Consider the following 18,209-nt stretch of genomic DNA (forward strand, 5'->3'; position numbering starts at 1 on the left):
TCCAAAATGTCCAGGATGGAGAAAAATATATCCTGATGGACCTTATGGGTCCTTGAGGCAAATTTGCTCAGCATGAGAAAAGACACTTACCTACAAAGTTTAAAGTCTCTAGGTCGAATGGGGCTTCAGATATTAAAGTTTAAGTGGGACAATTTATAAGAGCCCCACCTATAGGCCAGTCGTTGCCATTCATTTTGACCAAGTTAGTCATGACCTTTAGTTTCTGTGTGCCAAATTAGATTTTTTTTACCAATCTATGCTTGAACATGTGAATAAAACATGCAAGTTTCGCTGTGGACACCTAATTAGCTAGTGGTTTCTTCAAACCATGCACCATTCTTCAAACCGTGCGTGTAATGTAGCATACTACCCAGTTTATCAATATGTTGTTGATCAAGATTAAAATTTTAAATAAACAGTAGCATTTTAAATATAAATACTCCAAAACAATACAATACTACATTTCAAAATATGCAACTGACTGTAGTCTGTTTTATTGCCAATAATAAACATACTTCTAACTTTGACAGGGATCAAGTTTGAACTAAACACAGACGCAACCATTTAGAAGGTTGCCCCCCAGGATTCATTGTTGATTGAGGTAGTATTGAAGGAGACCACACTTCCTGAGGGCCTTCTCTGTGCTCTGGTCAACATCCAGGTATCTGTGACATTCCTCACATTCTGGATATGATGCATCTGGCCATAACAAAACTCATCCAACCCCAAAGCTTCCATCAACAACCACTATTTGAGAGGGATCACACATTGATCTGGCACATGTTTAACAGTAAACAGTAATCTTTGGAAGTCACGAAATTGATTAGAAAAAAGGGGTAAGTAAAAAAAGAGAAAACATTTGGATCATTGGATCAACATCTTAGGATCCTAAGAGGAAAAATGAATACTGCCATCATCCAAATGTTTTCTCTTTTTTTATTTACCCCTTTTTTCTACTCAATTTCGTGATTTCCAATTGGTAGTTACAGTCTTGTCCCATCGCTGCAACTCCCTTACGGACTCGGGAGAGGCAAAGGTCAAGACTAATGCAAACACGGCCCTGCCAAGCCGCCCTGCTTCTTGATACACGGCTCGCTTAAACCGGAAGCCAGCAGCACCAATGTGTCAGAGAAATGTAAATTGTCCGATGCCGATTTTATTAATTGTTCACAGGAACAATTAATAAAATGGGACAAGGACAACCCGACCGGCTAAACCCTCCTGTAACCCAGACGATGCTGGGCCAATTGTGCGTTGCCTCATGGGTCTCCCGGTCGTGACCACCTGCGACACAGCCCGGGATCGAACCCGGATCTTTAGTGACGCCTAGAAGAGCTGCAGTGCCTGTGCCACTCATGAGGCCCCAAATGTTTTTTCTTCATTATTTTGGGCAACAACAAAAGAAATGTCACCAATATAATAAATGTGTTATACATCATGTCTATTGTACACTGAACAAAAATATGAATGTTACATGTAAAGTGTTGGTCCCATGTTTCATGTGCTGAAATAAAAGATCCCAGAAATGTTCCATATGCACAAAAAGCTTATTTCTCTCAAATTGTGTGCAGAAATTTGTTTACATCCCTGTTAGTGAGCATTTCTCCTTTGCCAAGGTAATCCATCCACCTGACAGGTAGCATATCAAGAAGTTGATTAAAAAGCATGTTCATTACACAGGTGCACCTTGTGCTGGGGACAATAAAAGGAACCGTGCCGTTTTGTCACTCAACACAATGCCAAAAGATGTCTCAAGTTTGGGGGGAGTGTGCAATTGGCATACTGACTGCAGGAATGTCCACCAGAGCTGTTTCCAGATAGTTTAATGTTCATTTCTCTACCATAACCCGCATCCAATGTAATTTTAGAGAATTTGGCAGTGCGTTCAGCTGGCCTCACAACTGCAGACCACGTGTATGGCATCGTATGGGTGAGCGGTTTGCTGATATCAACATGTGAACAGAGTGCCCCATGGTGGCGGTGGAGTTATGGTATGAGCAGGAATAAGCAACGGACAATGAATACATTTGCATTTTTTCGATGGCAATTTGAATGCAGAGAAATACAATGACGAGATCCTGAGGCCCATTGTCAGGCCCATTTATTTTAAGGTATCTGTGACCACCTGTATTCCCAGTCATGTTAAATCTATATATTGGGACCTAATGAATTTATTTATATTGACTGATTTCCTAATATGAACTTGAATGCACTGACTGTAAGTTGCTTTGGATAAGATCGTCCACTAAATGACAAATGTGAATGTGAAAGTATACTGAACAAAAAATATAAAAGCAACATGCAGCAATTTCTAAGATTTTACTGAGTTAAACTAAGGAAGATACCGAGTGGCGCAGCGGTCTAAGGTACTGCATCTCAGTGCAAGCGGCATTACTACAGTCCTGGTTTCGAATCCAGGCTGTTTCACATCCGGCCGGGATAGGGAGTCCCATAGGCCCAGCGTCGTCCGGGTTAGGCCATCGTCATTGTAAATTAGAATTTGTTCTTAACCCCCAGGATGGTTGAGCTAATGTGATTAGCATGACATTTTAAGTAGCAAGAAGGTCATAGACATATCTGATATGGGAAGAAAGCTTAAATTCTTGTTAATCTAACTGTCCAATTACAAGTCGCTATTACAGTGAAATAATACCATGTTTTTGTTTGAGGAGAGTGCACAGTTATGCACTTGAAAATGTATCAATAAACCAATTAGGCACATTTGGGCAGACTTGATACAACATTTGAACAGTAATGTGATGGTTCATTGGATCAGCCTAAAACTTGTGTATTATCTTTTACCAGATCTAATCTGTTATATTCTCCTAAATTCACATTTAACATTTCCATAAACTTCAAAGTGTTCCCTTTCAAATGGTACCAAGAATATGCATATCCTTGCTTCAGGGCCTGAGCTACAGGAAGTTAGATTTGGGTATGTCATTTTAGGCGAAAATTGAAAAAAAGGGTCCGATTCTTAATACTAAGTTAACTGACATAAATAAAGGTTAATTAAAAAATTATCTGACTGATAAGACGAGAACAGGTCTCTGACATGACATTGGTGACTTTCAAGGAACTCCTATTCTGTAGAAATTCATACAATTCTCTGCAAATAACATCTAATTAGTTGTTTTTTTTGTAACAGTATTTTTTATTGAAATGTCACATTTTTCACCCATATTAAGAGATACAACAACAGAGACAAAGCAACAAAAAAACAGCACTCACCTACACATACCTGCGTATATATATATATATACAGTGGGGAAAACAAGTATTTGATACACTGCCGATTTTGCAGGTTTTCCTACTTACAAAGCATGTAGAGGTCTGTAATGTTAATCATAGGTACACTTCAAAAATCCAGAAAATCACATTGTATGATTTTTAAGTAATTCATTTGCATTTTATTGCATGACATAAGTGTTTGATCACCTACCAACCAGTAAGGATTCCGGCTCTCACAGACCTGTTAGTTTTTCTTTAAGAAGCCCTCCTGTTCTCCACTCATTACCCGAATTAACTGCACCTGTTTGAACTTGTTACCTGTATAAAAGACACCTGTCCACACACTCACTCAAACAGACTCCAACCTCTCCACAATGGCCAAGACCAGTGAGCTGTGTAAGGACATCAGAGCTGGGACCACAGTCTCAAAGAAAACCATTAGTAACACACTACGCCGTCATGGATTAAAATTCTGCAGCACATGCAAGGTCCCCCTGCTCAAGCCAGCGCATGTCCAGACCCGTATGAAGTTTGCCAATGACCATCTGGATGATCCAGAGGAGGAATGGGAGAAGGTCTGATAAGACAAAAATAGAGCTTTTTGGTCTAAACTCCACTCGCCGTGTTTGGAGGAAGAAGAAGGATGAGTACAACCCCAAGAACACCAACCCAACCGTGAAGCATGGAGGTGGAAACATCATTCTTTGGGGATGCTTTTCTGCAAAGGGGACAGGACGACTGCACCGTATTGAGGGGAGGATGGATGGGGCCATGTATCGCGAGATCTTGGCCAACAACCTCCTTCCCTCAGTAAGAGCATTGAAGATGGGTCGTGGATGGGTCTTCCAGCATGACAACGACCCGAAACACACAGCCAGGGCAACTAAGGAGTGGCTCCGTAAGAAGCATCTCAAGATCCTGGAGTGGCCTAGCCAGTCAAGAACTACAGGAAACGTCTGTAATTGCAAACAAAGGTTTCTGTACCTTATGCCATGCAATAAAATGTAAATTAATCACTTAAAAATCATACAATGTCTTCTGGATTTTTGTTTTAGATTCTGTCTCTCACAGTTGAAGTGTACCTATGATAAAAAAATTACCTCTACATGCTTTGTAAGTAGGAAAACCTGCAAAATCGACAGTGTGTCAAATACTTGTTCTCCCCACTGTAAATAATATATATACAGTACATACATACATAACACATATAACACAGATAATATATATATAATACATATATAATATATACTTACATATACATAACATACACACAACACACATAGTATATATATATAAACATACATACACACCTACCCATACTTACATACATACGTAGACCATTTTCCTCTTCCCGCTCGGCACTTCTTTCACCCCATCCCCATCATTGCGTCTCTCAATACATACCTTTTAAACAAACTTACAAACAAAAATTAAACAAAAAAGCTCAGTTTAAACCAAGAAGTTAGGTTCCACACATGGAACGTACAGTGTAATTCTGAAATACATAGATCACCAGCATTCTAAGAGAATCATTGCAGCATAATAGCTGATACCTCAGGTTCTAGGTAATTTAGATAAGGTTCCCATACTTTGTAGAACTGATCTGTTTTAGAATGCAATGTACATGTCAGATATTCCAGAGGCACCCTTTCAAATAGTATCTTATGCCAATCTTTAATAGAAGGAACCTTATCACTAATCCACTGTAAAGGATGTTTTTCCTCGCTGCGAAGGTATGGATGTTGTAAAGCCTCCTCTTACCCACAGAAGCAACATGCCTACTAGGGAGACCAAACAGTAAAGAAACTGGGTCTAATTCTAGATCAACCCATAGGATCTTTTCAATTTCTTGCAGAACTGCAGACCAGTATCTTTGTATTTGGAACATGACCATAAACAATGTGTTAGGGTGCCTGTATCAGTTTTGCATTTAAGACACTGAGGAGAAGAGGAAGAGGGGCTAAAAGCATGTCTGCGATTTGTGGATATATGCAATCCGTGTATTATTCTTAATTGGATTGCTCTAGTATGATTACATATAGATATTGTTTTTGCATATCTCCAAATGTCCTCCCACATCTCTTCATCAATAGTAACAGACAATTCTTTCTCCCACACTTGTTTCACCCTCTGTGTGTTGACAGCAGAAAAGGACCTTAAAGCATCATAAAACATAACATAAGACTTACAGACATTTTCCTTTGTGGAAAAAAAGCATTATTTCAATGACAGACATATCAGGGTTACCAATTATTATTAAGGTGGTGCTCTTCAGAATATAATGTCTTACTTGCAGGAAGCGGAAAAAGTCCTGCTTTGAGAGTCGATATTTCTCGACCATCTGCTAAAATGACAATAAAATCTTATCAGCAAATAAAGCATTTAGTCTGCATATGCCCTTATTAAGCCAAAAGTTAAAGCCAGCATCCAGCAATCCTGGACCAAAATCTGGGTTGTTAATTCGGGTAAGAGCGGAGGTTAGTTTGGACCTTCCCAGGAAGCATTGAACTGACCTCCATACTTTGAGTGTGTTAAGTGTAATGGGATTATTGCATTGATCTTCTACAGACTTGAAACTTCTGAAAAATAAAATATCCTGTAAGGGGTATTTTGAAAGAGAAGTCTCAATGTCTAACCAATTAGAGAAGTCATCGTTTGTGATCCAGTCAGAAATATAACATAGGTGGGCACACCACTGATAGAACCTGATATTGGGCAGATCCAAGCCACCCATAGAATTTGGCAGCTTCAATATTGCCATTTTATTAAGTCTTGGCTTGCGTTTACTCCATATAAAGGAACTTAGCCATTCATTTACATCCTTTATTACCGTATTGGAGAGTAATACTGGGATAATTTGGATTGGGTAAAGTAGTCTAGGTAAAATGTTCATTTTCAATAGGGATATTCTACCCAACCAAAAAATCAGGAGAGAGTTCCTGCACTCCAGATCCTGTCTTATTGTATCAAACAAGGGAACAAAATTGACTTTGTACATTTGCTGGAATATAGGAGTTACAAATATACCCAGATACATAAAACCTGAGGGAGACCATTTAAAAGGGAAGGGGGGAGAAGTATTAGGTACAGAATGAAGGTTACCAAGTGGCATAGCCTCTGATTTAGTTAAGTTAATCTTGAAGCCTGAGAATTTGCTGAATAATTCAATAATATTAATAAGAGATGTAATTGAAGTCTCGGGACTAGAGATGAATATCAGGACATTATCAGCATACAAGCTTATTTTATGGTGAACATCACCAATGAGCAGTCCCTGTATAGCAGGCGTTACCCTGATGGCCTCGGCCAGTGGTTCCATAACGAGTGCAAATAGGAGAGGGGACAAAGGACAGCACTGTCTGGTACCTCTGTATATAAATCAAATCAAATCAAATTTATTTACATAGCCCTTCGTACATCAGCTGATATCTCAAAGTGCTGTACAGATACCCAGCCTAAAACCCCAAACAGCAAGCAATGCAGGAGTTGAAGCACGTTGGCTAGGAAAAACCCCATGGAAAGGCCAAAACCTAGGAAGAAACCTAGAGAGGAACCAGGCTATGAGGGGTGGCCAGTCCTCTTCTGGCTGTGCCGGATAACAGAACATGGCTAAGATGTTCAAATGTTCATAAATGACCAGCATGGTCAAATAATAGGTCTGGGACAGGTAGCACGTCCGGTGAACAGGTCAGGATTCCATAGCCGCAGGCAAAAAAGTTGAAACTGGAGCAGCAGCACGACCAGGTGGACTGGGGACAGCAAGGAGTCATCATGCCAGGTAGTCCTGAGACATGGTCCTAGGGCTCATGTCCTCCGAGAGAGAGAAAGAAAAAGAGAAAGAGAGAATTAGAGAGAGCATACTTAAATTCACACAGGACACCGGATAAGACAGGAGAAGTACTCCAGATTCAACAAACTGACCCTAGCCCCCCGACACATGAACTACTGCAGCATAAATACTGGAGGCTGAGACAGGAGGGGTCAGGAGACACTGTGGCCCCATCCGATGATACCCCCGGACAGGGCCAAACAGGAAGGATATAACGCCACCCACTTTGCCAAAGCACAGCCCCCACACTACTAGAGGGATATCTTCAACCACCAACTTACCATCCTGAGACAAGGCTGCCACTGCACAACCCAAGGGGGGGGCGCCAACCCAGACAGGAAAATCACATCAGTGACTCAACCCACTCAAGTGACGCACCCCTCCTAGGGACGGCATGAAAGAGCACCAGTAAGCCAGTGACTCGGCCCCTGTAATAGGGTTAGAGGCAGAGAATCCCAGTGGAAAGAGGAGAACCGGCCAGGCAGAGACAACGAGGGCGGTTCGTTGCTCCAGAGCCTTTCCGTTCACTTTCACACTCCTGGGCCAGTCTACACTCAATCATATGACCCACTGAAGAGATGAGTCTTCAGTAAAGACTTAAAGGTTGAGACCGAGTTTGCGTCTCTTTACATGGGTAGGCAGAACATTCCATAAAAATGGAGCTCTATGGGAGAAAGCCCTGCCTCCAGCTGTTTGCTTAGAAATTCTAGGGACAATTAGGAGGCCTGCGTCTTGTGACCGTAGCGTACGTATAGGTATGTACGGCAGGACCAAATCAGAGAGATAGGTAGGAGCAAGCCCATGTAATGCTTTGTAGGTTAGCAGTAAAACCTTGAAATCAGCCCTTGCCTTGACAGGAAGGCTAGCACTGGAGTAATATGATCAAATTTGTTGCCTCTAGTCAGGATTCTAGCAGCCGTATTTAGCACTAACTGAAGTTTATTTAGTGCTTTATCCGGGTAGCCGGAAAGTAGAGCATTTGCAGTAGTCTAACCTAGAAGTGACAAAAGCATGATACATTTTTCTGCATCATTTTTGGACAGAAATGTTCTGATTTTTGCAATGTTACGTAGATGGAAAAAAGCTGTCCTTGAAACAGTCTTGATATGTTCTTCAAAAAGAGAGATCAGGGTAACGCCGAGGTCCTTCACAGTTTTATTTGAGACGACTGTACAACCATTAAGATTAATTGTTAGATTCAACAGAAGATTTCTTTGTTTCTTGGGACCTAGAATAAGCATTTAAAAGTAGAAAGTTTGCATCCATCCACTTCCTTATGTCTGAAACACAGGCTTCTAGCGAGGGCAATTTTGGGGCTTCACCATGTTTCATTGAAATGTACATCTGTGTGTCATCGCGTAGCAGTGAAAGTTAACATTATGTTTTCTAATGACATCCCCAAGAGGTAAAATATATAGTGAAAACTATATTGGTCCTAAAACGGAACCTTGAGGAACACCGAAATGTACAGTTGATTTGTCAGAGGACAAACCATTCACAGAGACAAACTGATATATTTCCAACAGATAAGATCTAAACCAGGCCAGATCTTGTCCATGTAGACCAATTTGGGTTTCCAATCTCTCCAAAAGCATGTGGTGATCGATGGTATCAAAAGCAGCACTAAGGTCTAGGAACACGAGGACAGATGCAGAGCCTCGGTCTGATGCCATTAAAAGGTAATTTATCACCTTCACAAGTGCAGTCTCAGTGCTATGATGGGGTCTAAAACCAGACTGAAGCTTTCCATATACATTGTTTGTGTTCAGGAAGGCAGTGAGTTGCTGCGCAACAGCCTTTTCTAAAAATTTTCAGAGGAATGTAAGATTTGATGTAGGTCGATAGTTTTTTATATTTTCTGGGTCAAGGTTTGGCTTTTTCAAGAGAGGCTTTATTACTGCCACTTTTAGTGAGTTTGGTACACATCCGGTGGATAGAGAGACGTTTATTATGTTCAACATGGGAGGGCCAAGCACAGGAAGAAGCTCTTTCAGTAATTTAGTTGGAATAAGGTCCAGTATGCAGGTATAGAGAGGCTATTTGACCTTAGCCCATTAGTAAGGACAGCAGCCTGAGGATCATCATATAAAACTTTCACCCATTTTATTAAGTTGTCCCCTAGACCAAATTTATTTAGAGCAAAGAATAGGTAAGAACAATCCACACGATCAAATGCTTTCTCAGCATCTAGGGAGAGCACAAGACCATCCATAGCACTTTGTTGGTAGGCTTGAATTACATTAAGAAGCCGCCTGACATTGTTGCATGACTTACGGCCCTCAATGAAGCCAGTTTGGTCTCCTTTCACAATTAGTGGCAGTGAGTCCTCTAATCTTGTGGCTAGAATTTTAGAAAGCAATTTTCTATCCACATTCAGAAGGGAAATTGGTCTGTACGAGGAACAAGACTGGGCATTTTCCCTTTTAGAGAATAAGCGATATGTTGGCTTTTCTCAGCGTTTGAGGGAGCTGGTCATTTGAAAATGAGTGATTAAACATATCAAGCAATGGCTCAAGGATCAGGCCATGGAACTCTTTATAGAACTCACTACAAAACCCGTCTGGTCCTGGGGTCTTACCATTTTGCAGATTCTTAATTGCGAACATTATCTCTTCCTCTGTAATAGGGGCATTAAGGAGAGACCTCTGTTCTTCGGAGATAGTAGGGAGCTCAATCTTAAAAAATAAGTTCTCCGTTAATTTGGGTGCATCATTTGGCAGTTCTGAGGCATAAAGATTTGCATAACATTTCTTAAATGAGCCATTTATCAATTTATTTTCATATAAATAATTTCCATCAGAATCAGTAATAGTAGCAATTGACTGTGAGTCAGCTCTCTTTTTAGCTAGGTACGCCAAGTACTTTCCTGGCTTATCGCCATGTTCATATAGCTTTTGCCTGACAAATCTCATTTTCTTTTCATCGTCCTGTGTTAGGAGAGAGTCCAACGTTGATCTAAGGACTGATATTTCCTTTAATAGGGCAGGAGTGGGAGTTTTAATGTAGTCCTTCTCTTTAGTTCCTAATTCACCCTCTAACATTTTTTGCTTTTCACGCTTTCACGTCTCTTAGTGGCTGTGTATGACATAATCAAACCCCTGGCGTACGCTTTACAAATTTCCCAAAGGAGCGAGGGGTTATCTGTTGATTGAGAGTTAATAGAGAAAAATGCTTTAAACTCTGTAAAAAAATATGATGTGAATGTATGGTCTTTAAGAATTGTTGTATTCAACCTCCAATGTCTTGACAGATTGAATGCCCCATTGAGTTTTATGTCCAGGATCACCTCCGCATGATCAGATATGACTATGCTTCCTATCCTAGCAGATAAAACAGACTGCAAAGACGTCCTGGGCATAAAAAGTAATCTATATTCTAGTCTGACATCCATGAGGTTTAGAGAAAAGAGTGAACTCTCTGTTGGAGGGATGAAAAGTTCTCCAAAAATCAGCATACCCCAGATCATCACAAATAGCTTTAAGTGACTTAGCTTGAGGAGAGAGTGAAGCTATACCGCTGGGAAACTTATCAATAAGGGGGTTCAACAAACAATTCAAATCTCCTCCAACCACTGCAGTGTCTGAGTTTAATTCTGAAAAGTCTAGAAATACCTTAGTGAGGAAATCAGGGGGGTGGGCAGAGGGGAAGTAAATATTCATTATGGAAATGTTCTGCCCTTGTAAAGTACCATTAATTATAACAAAGCGACCAAATGTATCTTTCACACAATTCAAGACCTTAAGTGGCAAGTTCTTTTTCACAAGAATTGCTACACCTCTACTTCTGGATGTAAATGATGAGAAAAACACTTGACCAAACCCCCCTTGTTGTAATTTCAGATGCTCCTTATCATCCAAATGAGTTTCTTGCAACACGGCAATATCAATATTTATTTTTTTCAAAAAAGACAGTACCTTCTTCCTTTTAATGGGGTTATGGCTCCCTCTAATGTTCCATGTACATACATGTTACCTGCCATTGCACTTTGACCATTCAATATCCAGACTGAATCCTACTGTAAAAGTCCAGCTTCACACGACCAGCCTTAGTGTCCATTTGTAGGTAGCCAGGGATAGACAGGGATGGTGGTTTTGGTCAAGTTCTTAGTAGTTCTGTTTGGCATGTTGTCGGAGATCTTTGAGAAATAGCCGTCAAGACTATTAGCCAATTCTACCACTTTTTCAAGCTAGGAGATTAATGTAAAAATATAAATTTACGAATGCCACAGGAGCTTAATTAGTTGATAGAGCTAGATACTTGTACCACTTAGCCACACCTTTGTCTTCACATTATTGTACTACAGTACTATTTTCAAGGTTTCACCATTCTCTTCCCCCTCTTGATTTCCATGATGACTTTTTTGATGTCAAAGTTCACAAATTCAGCCCGTGAGTACGTAGTGAGTTGGACAGTTCCCGATGAGAACAGCTGCCAGGGAGAGAAGACAATGTCAGGTGACAGACATAGTAGGAAATAATAAGACCTATATAACTGATTGCGCTTTTCCCATCCATACATTTTGCACAAGGTAATGCTTGGACAAGCAATAGTATAAAGACCATCTTCAGCAGAAAATTTGTTCTCTGATGAACATTGATCAGAACAGCTTAGAACAGACTTATGCGTGATGAGATTTAGCATGCAATTGTAATGTGCAGTGACCTTTTTTACATTATCTGTCCTAATAATGGGCACGCCCAAAGGAACTACAGTGTGTGTGTGGGGTCCTTACATGCGAGGAGCTCTCATCATCCTCCGAGAGGAGGTTGAGCGGGTGTCCTCCGATTGGCCAAGGGATCCAACTTTGATTCGCCCTTTCTCGAATCTCTCACAGCCCCTAGTCTGCTGAGGGGAGGAGTCTGAGTCATTGGCCACACCTCCCTGTTCCTCCTGATCATCTGAAAAATATAAATTGGATACGTCAATACGCTGGCCATTCACCTTCAACAACAGTATTGAGTTATCCTCTCATCTCACAAGCTGAATCTGGCAACTCACTCCCTATACGGTGGACTACTTTTGACTAGAGCCCTGTAAGACTTGGTGTAGTGCACTGTCATGATGGAACCTGGGAGGAGGATCCTAGCCCCCCCCTCCCTCTCTCTCTCTCCACAGTTTATGACAATCGTAAATACTATGCTTCTGGTTTGCTGGCATTCTATGCAGAGTTCCTCTGTCCAGTGTCTGTTCTTTTGCCCAACTTAATCATTTATTTTTATTGGCCAGTCTGAGATATGGATTTTTCTTTACAACTCTGCCTAGAAGGCCAGCATCACGGAGTCGCCTCTTCACTGTTGACGTTGAGACTGGTGTATTGTGGGTACTATTTAATGAAGCTGCAAATTGAGGACTTGTGAGTGTAATGTCCAAAGAGTGAATGGGTGTGGAGTCAGGCGCAGAGAGCCAAGGATACGGGAAAAACACGCTTTAATGTCCAACCAGAAACTGTACAAATAGGTGACGCCAAAACACAGGCATAAATACACTCCACCTAAAATACACACTGGTATCAAACCGAACAGCATAAAACCCACAATATAACGAACACCTTTACATAACAGAAACCCCGCAGAAACACAAGCGGGCTAATCGAACTTAAATAACACCAACCCAAAAACCCCAACAAGGAACAGGTGAAAACTATTAGACAAAACCAAACGAAAAGGGAAAAAGGATCGGTGGCAGCTAGTAGACCGGCGACGACGACCGGCGACGACGACCGCCGAGCGCTTCCCAAATGGGAAGGGGAGCCACCTTCGGTGATATTCGTGACAGTACCCCCCCCCCCCCCCCCCCCTGAAGCGCGGCTCCCGCAGCGCGCCGACACCGCCCTCGGGGACGACCCGGGGGCGCGAGGCGCAGGGCGATCCAGATGGAGGCGATGGAACTCCAATATATCCCCAACCAGGACCCAGCAGCTCTCCTCCAGCCCGTACCCCTCCCAGTCCAAGAGGTACTGCAGGCCCCCTCACCCGGCGTCTCGAGTCCAGAATGGCCCGTATCGTGTACGCCGGGGACCCCTCGATGTCCAGAGGGGACGGAGGGACCTCCGGAACCTCACCCTCCTGCATGGGACCAGCTTCCACCGGCCTGAGGAGAGACACATGAAACGAGGGGTTAATATGATAATACAAAGGAAGTAATAATCGATAACACACCTCGTTTATTCTCCTCGAGACTTTGAATGGCCCCACACACTGCGGACCCAGCTTCCGGCAGGGCAGGCGGAGGGGCAGGTTTCGGGTCGAGAGCCAGACCCTATCCCCCGGTGCAAACACGGGGGCCTCACTGCGGTGACTGTCAGCGCTCCTCTTCTGCCGTCCACTCGCCTGACGTAACGACTCCTGGACGGCCCTCCAGGTCTCCTTAGAGCGCTGCACCCACTCCTCCACCGCAGGAGCCTCGGATCTGATGCCATGGTGCCAGAACCGGCTGGTACCCCAACACACACTGAAACGGTGACATGTTGGTAGAGGAGTGGCTTAGTGAGTTCTTTGCCAATTCAGCCCAGGGGATGTATCTCGCCAACTCCCCTGGCCGGTCCTGGCAATACGACCGCAGAAACCTACCCACCTCCTGGTTCACTCTCAGGTGGCCCATTACTCTCCGGGTGAAACCCAGAGGTCAGGCTGACCGAGACCCCAGACGTTCCATAAACGCCCTCCACACACGGGATGTAAACTGGGGACCCCGATCAGAAACTATGTCTTTGGGCACCCCGTAGTGCCGGAAGACATGGGTGAACAGAGCCTCCGCAGTCTGTAGGGCCGTAGGGAGACCGGGCAACGGGATAAGACGGCAGGACTTCGAGAACTGATCCACAACGACCAGGATCGTCGTGTTTCCCTGAGACGGGGGAAGATCAGTGAGAAAATCCACCGATAGATGGGTCCACGGCCATTGTGGAATGGGGAGGGGTTGTAAATTCCCTCGTGGCAAGTGCCTAGGAGCCTTACTCTGGGAGCACACTGAACAGGAAGAGACATAGAATCGCACGTCCCTCACTAAGGTGGGCCACCAGTACTTCCCCCTAAGACCTCGCACTGTCCTCGAAATACCCGGGTGACCTGACGAGGGAAGACTATGAGCCCACCGAATTAATTGATCACGAACAGTGAGCGGCACGTACCTCCGACCCTCCGGGCACTGTGGAGGCGCAGGTTCCTCCCTTAGCGCCCACTTGATGTCCGCATCCACCTCCCATACTACCGGTGCTACCAGCCTAGCCGCCGGAATGATGGGAGTAGGATCGATGGATCGGTCCTCAGTGTCGTAGAGGCGGGACAGCGCGTCGGCCTTAGTGTTGAGGGAACCTGGTCGATACGAGATACTAAATCGAAATCTGGTGAAATACATGGCCCACCTTGCCTGACGAGGATTCAGTCTCCTAGCTGCTCGGATGTACTCCAGGTTACGGTGGTCAGTCCAGATGAGGAAAGGGTGCTTAGCCCCCTCAAGCCAGTGTCTCCACACCTTCAGGGCCTTAACCAAAGCCAACAACTCCCTGTCCCCCACATCATAGTTTTGCTTCTGCCGGCCCGAGCTTCTTCGGAAAAAAAAGCACAGGGGCGGAGCTTCGGTGGCGTGCCCGAGCGTTGTGAGAGCACGGCTCCGACCCCAGCCTCGGATGCATCCACCTCTACTATGAACGCCAAAGAAGGGTGCGGATGCGCCATCACTGGCGCTTCGGTGAACAGCGCCTTCAAACGACGGAAAGCTCCGTCTGCCTCTGCTGACTACTGCAAACGCACCGCCCCCCCCCCCCCCCCCCCCTTCAGCAGTGAGGTAATAGGAGCCGCTACCTGGCCAACACCCCGGATTAACCTCCAGTAGTAATTGGCAAACACTAAGAACCGCTAAACCTCTTTTACCGTGGTCGGAGTCGGCCAATTACACACGGCCTTGACGAGGTCACACTCCATCACCACCCCCGAGGTGGAAATGCGATAGCCCAGGAAGGAAACGGCTCATTTGGAAAACTCACATTTCTCCGCCTTCACGTACAGGATATGCTCCAGCAGTCGCCCAAGAACCTTGCGCACCAGAGACACATGCGCTGCGCGTGTGGCGGAGTAGATCAATAAATCGTCAATATACACCACCACACCCTGCCCTTGCAGGTCTCTGAGAATCTCGTCGACGGAGGATTGAAAGATGGCTGGAGCATTCTTTAACCCGTACGGCATGATGAGGTACTCATAATGGGCAGATGTGGCACTAAATGCGGTTTTCCACTCATCTCCCCCCCGAATACGCACCAGATTATATGCGCTCCTGAGGTCCAGTTTTGTGAAGAACCGCTCCCCGTGAAATGACGTAGCAATGAGAGGTACTGATCCAGTACCAACTAAAACTCACCATGATGGAATTGACCTCGATAATCAATGCACGGACGCAAACCACCCTCCTTATTCTTCACAAAAAGAAACTTGAGGAGATGAGTGACATGGAGGGCCGAATGTACCCCTGTCCCAGAGCTTCCGTGACATATGTCTCCATAGCCAATGTCTCCTCCTGGGACAAAGGATACACATGACTCCTGGGTAGTGCAGCGTTTACCAGGAGGTTTATCACGCAATCCCCCTGTCGATGTGGTGGTACTTGGGTCGCCTTCTTTTTACTGAGGGCGATAGCCAAATCGGCATACTCAGCGGGAGTGCACACGGTGAAAACCTGGTCTGGACTCTCCACCGTTGTCGCACCGATGGAAACTCCTACACACCTGCCTGAACACTCATCAGACCACCCCTGGAGAGCTCCCTGTCTCCACAAAATTTTAGGATTGTGACTAGCCAGCCAGGGAACCCCCAGCACCACCGGAAACGCAGTTGAATCGATAAGGAACAGACTAATCCGTTCCTTATGATCCCCCCGCGTAATCATCTCCAGAGGAATCGTGCCTCCCTGACCAGCCCTGACCCTAACGGTCGAGTATCTAAGGAGTGCACGGGGAAGGGGGGGTCTACCTTTACTAACGGAATCCTCAACCTCTTGGCGAGTCCGCGATCAATAACGTTACCAGCTGCGCCTGAATCGACTAGCGCCTTATGCTGAAAAGAAGGAGAAAACTTAAGGAAACAAATTAATAAAAACATGTGACCAACAGGATGCTCTGGGTGAGTGTGGTGCTGACTCACCTGGGGTGACCGAGGAGTGTTCTGCCTGCCGTCTTGACTCCCAGATGGAATCCTCCAGCACCGACCGGAAGTTTGCCCTCTCCGGCCACAGCTGGTACAGGAGGAGCCTCCCTCTCCGGTCTCCCTAGATGCAGCCCCCCCTAGCTCCATAGGTATGGGAGTGGGAGGACCAGGAGGTGGAACAGACAGGACCCTTTCAGAATGTCCGCGAGCAGCCAGCAGATGGTCTAGCCGGATCGACATGTCTGTGAGCTCGTCCAGGCTGAGCGTAGTGTCCCGACAAGCCAGCCCCCTGCGGACGTCCTCTCTCAGGCTACACCTGTAATGGTCTATCAGGGCCCTGTCGTTCCACCCCGCTCCAGCGGCCAAGGTCCAGAATTCCAGCGGCCAAGTCCTGCGCGCTCCTCATCCCCTGCCTGAAATGGAACAATCTCTCACCCGCCGCTTGGCCCTCCGGAGGGTGATCGAACACGGCCCGGAAACTGCGGGTGAACTCCGGTTAGTGGCCCCTCGCCGAGTCTGGCCCTTTCCAGACGGGAAAAAGGATCGGTGGCAGCTAGTAGACTGGCAACGACGACCGCTGAGCGCCACCTGAACGGGAAGGGGAGCCACCTTCGGTGATATTCGTGACAGTGAGGCATCTGTTTCGCAAAGTAGACACTCTAATGTACTTGTCCTCTTTCTCAGTTGTGCACCGGGGCCTCCCACTCCTCTTTCTATTCTGGTTAGAGTCCGTTTGTGCTATTCTGTGAAGGGAGTAGTACACAGTGTTGTACGAGATCTTCAGTTTCTTGAAATGTCTCACATGGAATAGCCTTCATTTCTCAGAACAAGAATAGACCAACGAGTTTTAGAAGAAAGGTCTTTGTTTCTGGCCATTTTGAGCCTGTAATCGAACCCACAAATGCTGATGCTCCAGATACTCAACGCGTCTAAAGAATGACAGTTTTCAACTGTGTTAATTAACATAATTGCAAAAGGGTTTTCTAATGATCAATTAGCCTTTTAAAATGCTAAACTTGAATCAGCTAACACAATGTTCCATTGGAACACAGGAGTGATGGTTGCTGATAATGGGTCTCTGTACACATATGTAGATATTCCATTAAAAATCAGCTGTTTCCATCTACAATAGTCATTTACAATATTGACAATGTCTACACTGTATTTCTGATCAATTTTATGTTATTTTAATGGACAAAAAATGTGCTTTTCTTTCAAAAACATGGACATTTCTAAGTGACCGCAAACTTTTGGAAGATAGTGTACATCAGGGAAGGATGGCCTGCTATGGTGGATGGAGAACTGCTGCCATTCTACAGGGTGAGAGATGAGCTCTCATGCTGGAAGTATGCATCGCCAGAGGACATCGCACACTGATTCGAGAGGTGCATGGGACATAAGGGGCACTTGGGCATTGTTAAGGTGAAGCAAGGATGCAGGGACACTGTCCGGTGGCAAAATATTGACAGAGACATTGAGTCCCTTGTGAAGGACTGCACAGCATGCCCGACGAGTTGGAAATCAGGCAGACCCACTCCTGCACCCCTGACACCAGTGGAATGGCTAAAGGTTCCCTGGGACCACCTGGAGGTGGATATCTGTGGAGAGTTGCACTGAGCCGCAGCACACGCAAGACTGGTCATTCATGACTTGCATTCAAAATGGGAAGAAGTGATGCCATTGTCCACTTCCACCTCACAGATGATCATCCAAACACTAGATTAGCTTTTCTGTCACTGGGGGTTGGCCAGCACAAATACAGTGCCTTGCGAAAGTATTCGGCCCCCTTGAACTTTGCGACCTTTTGCCACATTTCAGGCTTCAAACATAAAGATATTGTATTTTTTTGTGAAGAATCAACAACAAGTGGGACACAATCATGAAGTGGAACGACATTTATTGGATATTTCAAACTTTTTTAACAAATCAAAAACTGAAAAATTGGGCGTGCAAAATTATTCAGCCCCCTTAAGTTAATACTTTGTAGCGCCACCTTTTGCTGCGATTAC

Source organism: Oncorhynchus mykiss, chromosome 3 (genome assembly GCF_057628025.1).
Source record: "Oncorhynchus mykiss isolate SJ-2025 chromosome 3, ASM5762802v1, whole genome shotgun sequence".
NCBI lineage: Eukaryota > Metazoa > Chordata > Actinopteri > Salmoniformes > Salmonidae > Oncorhynchus > Oncorhynchus mykiss.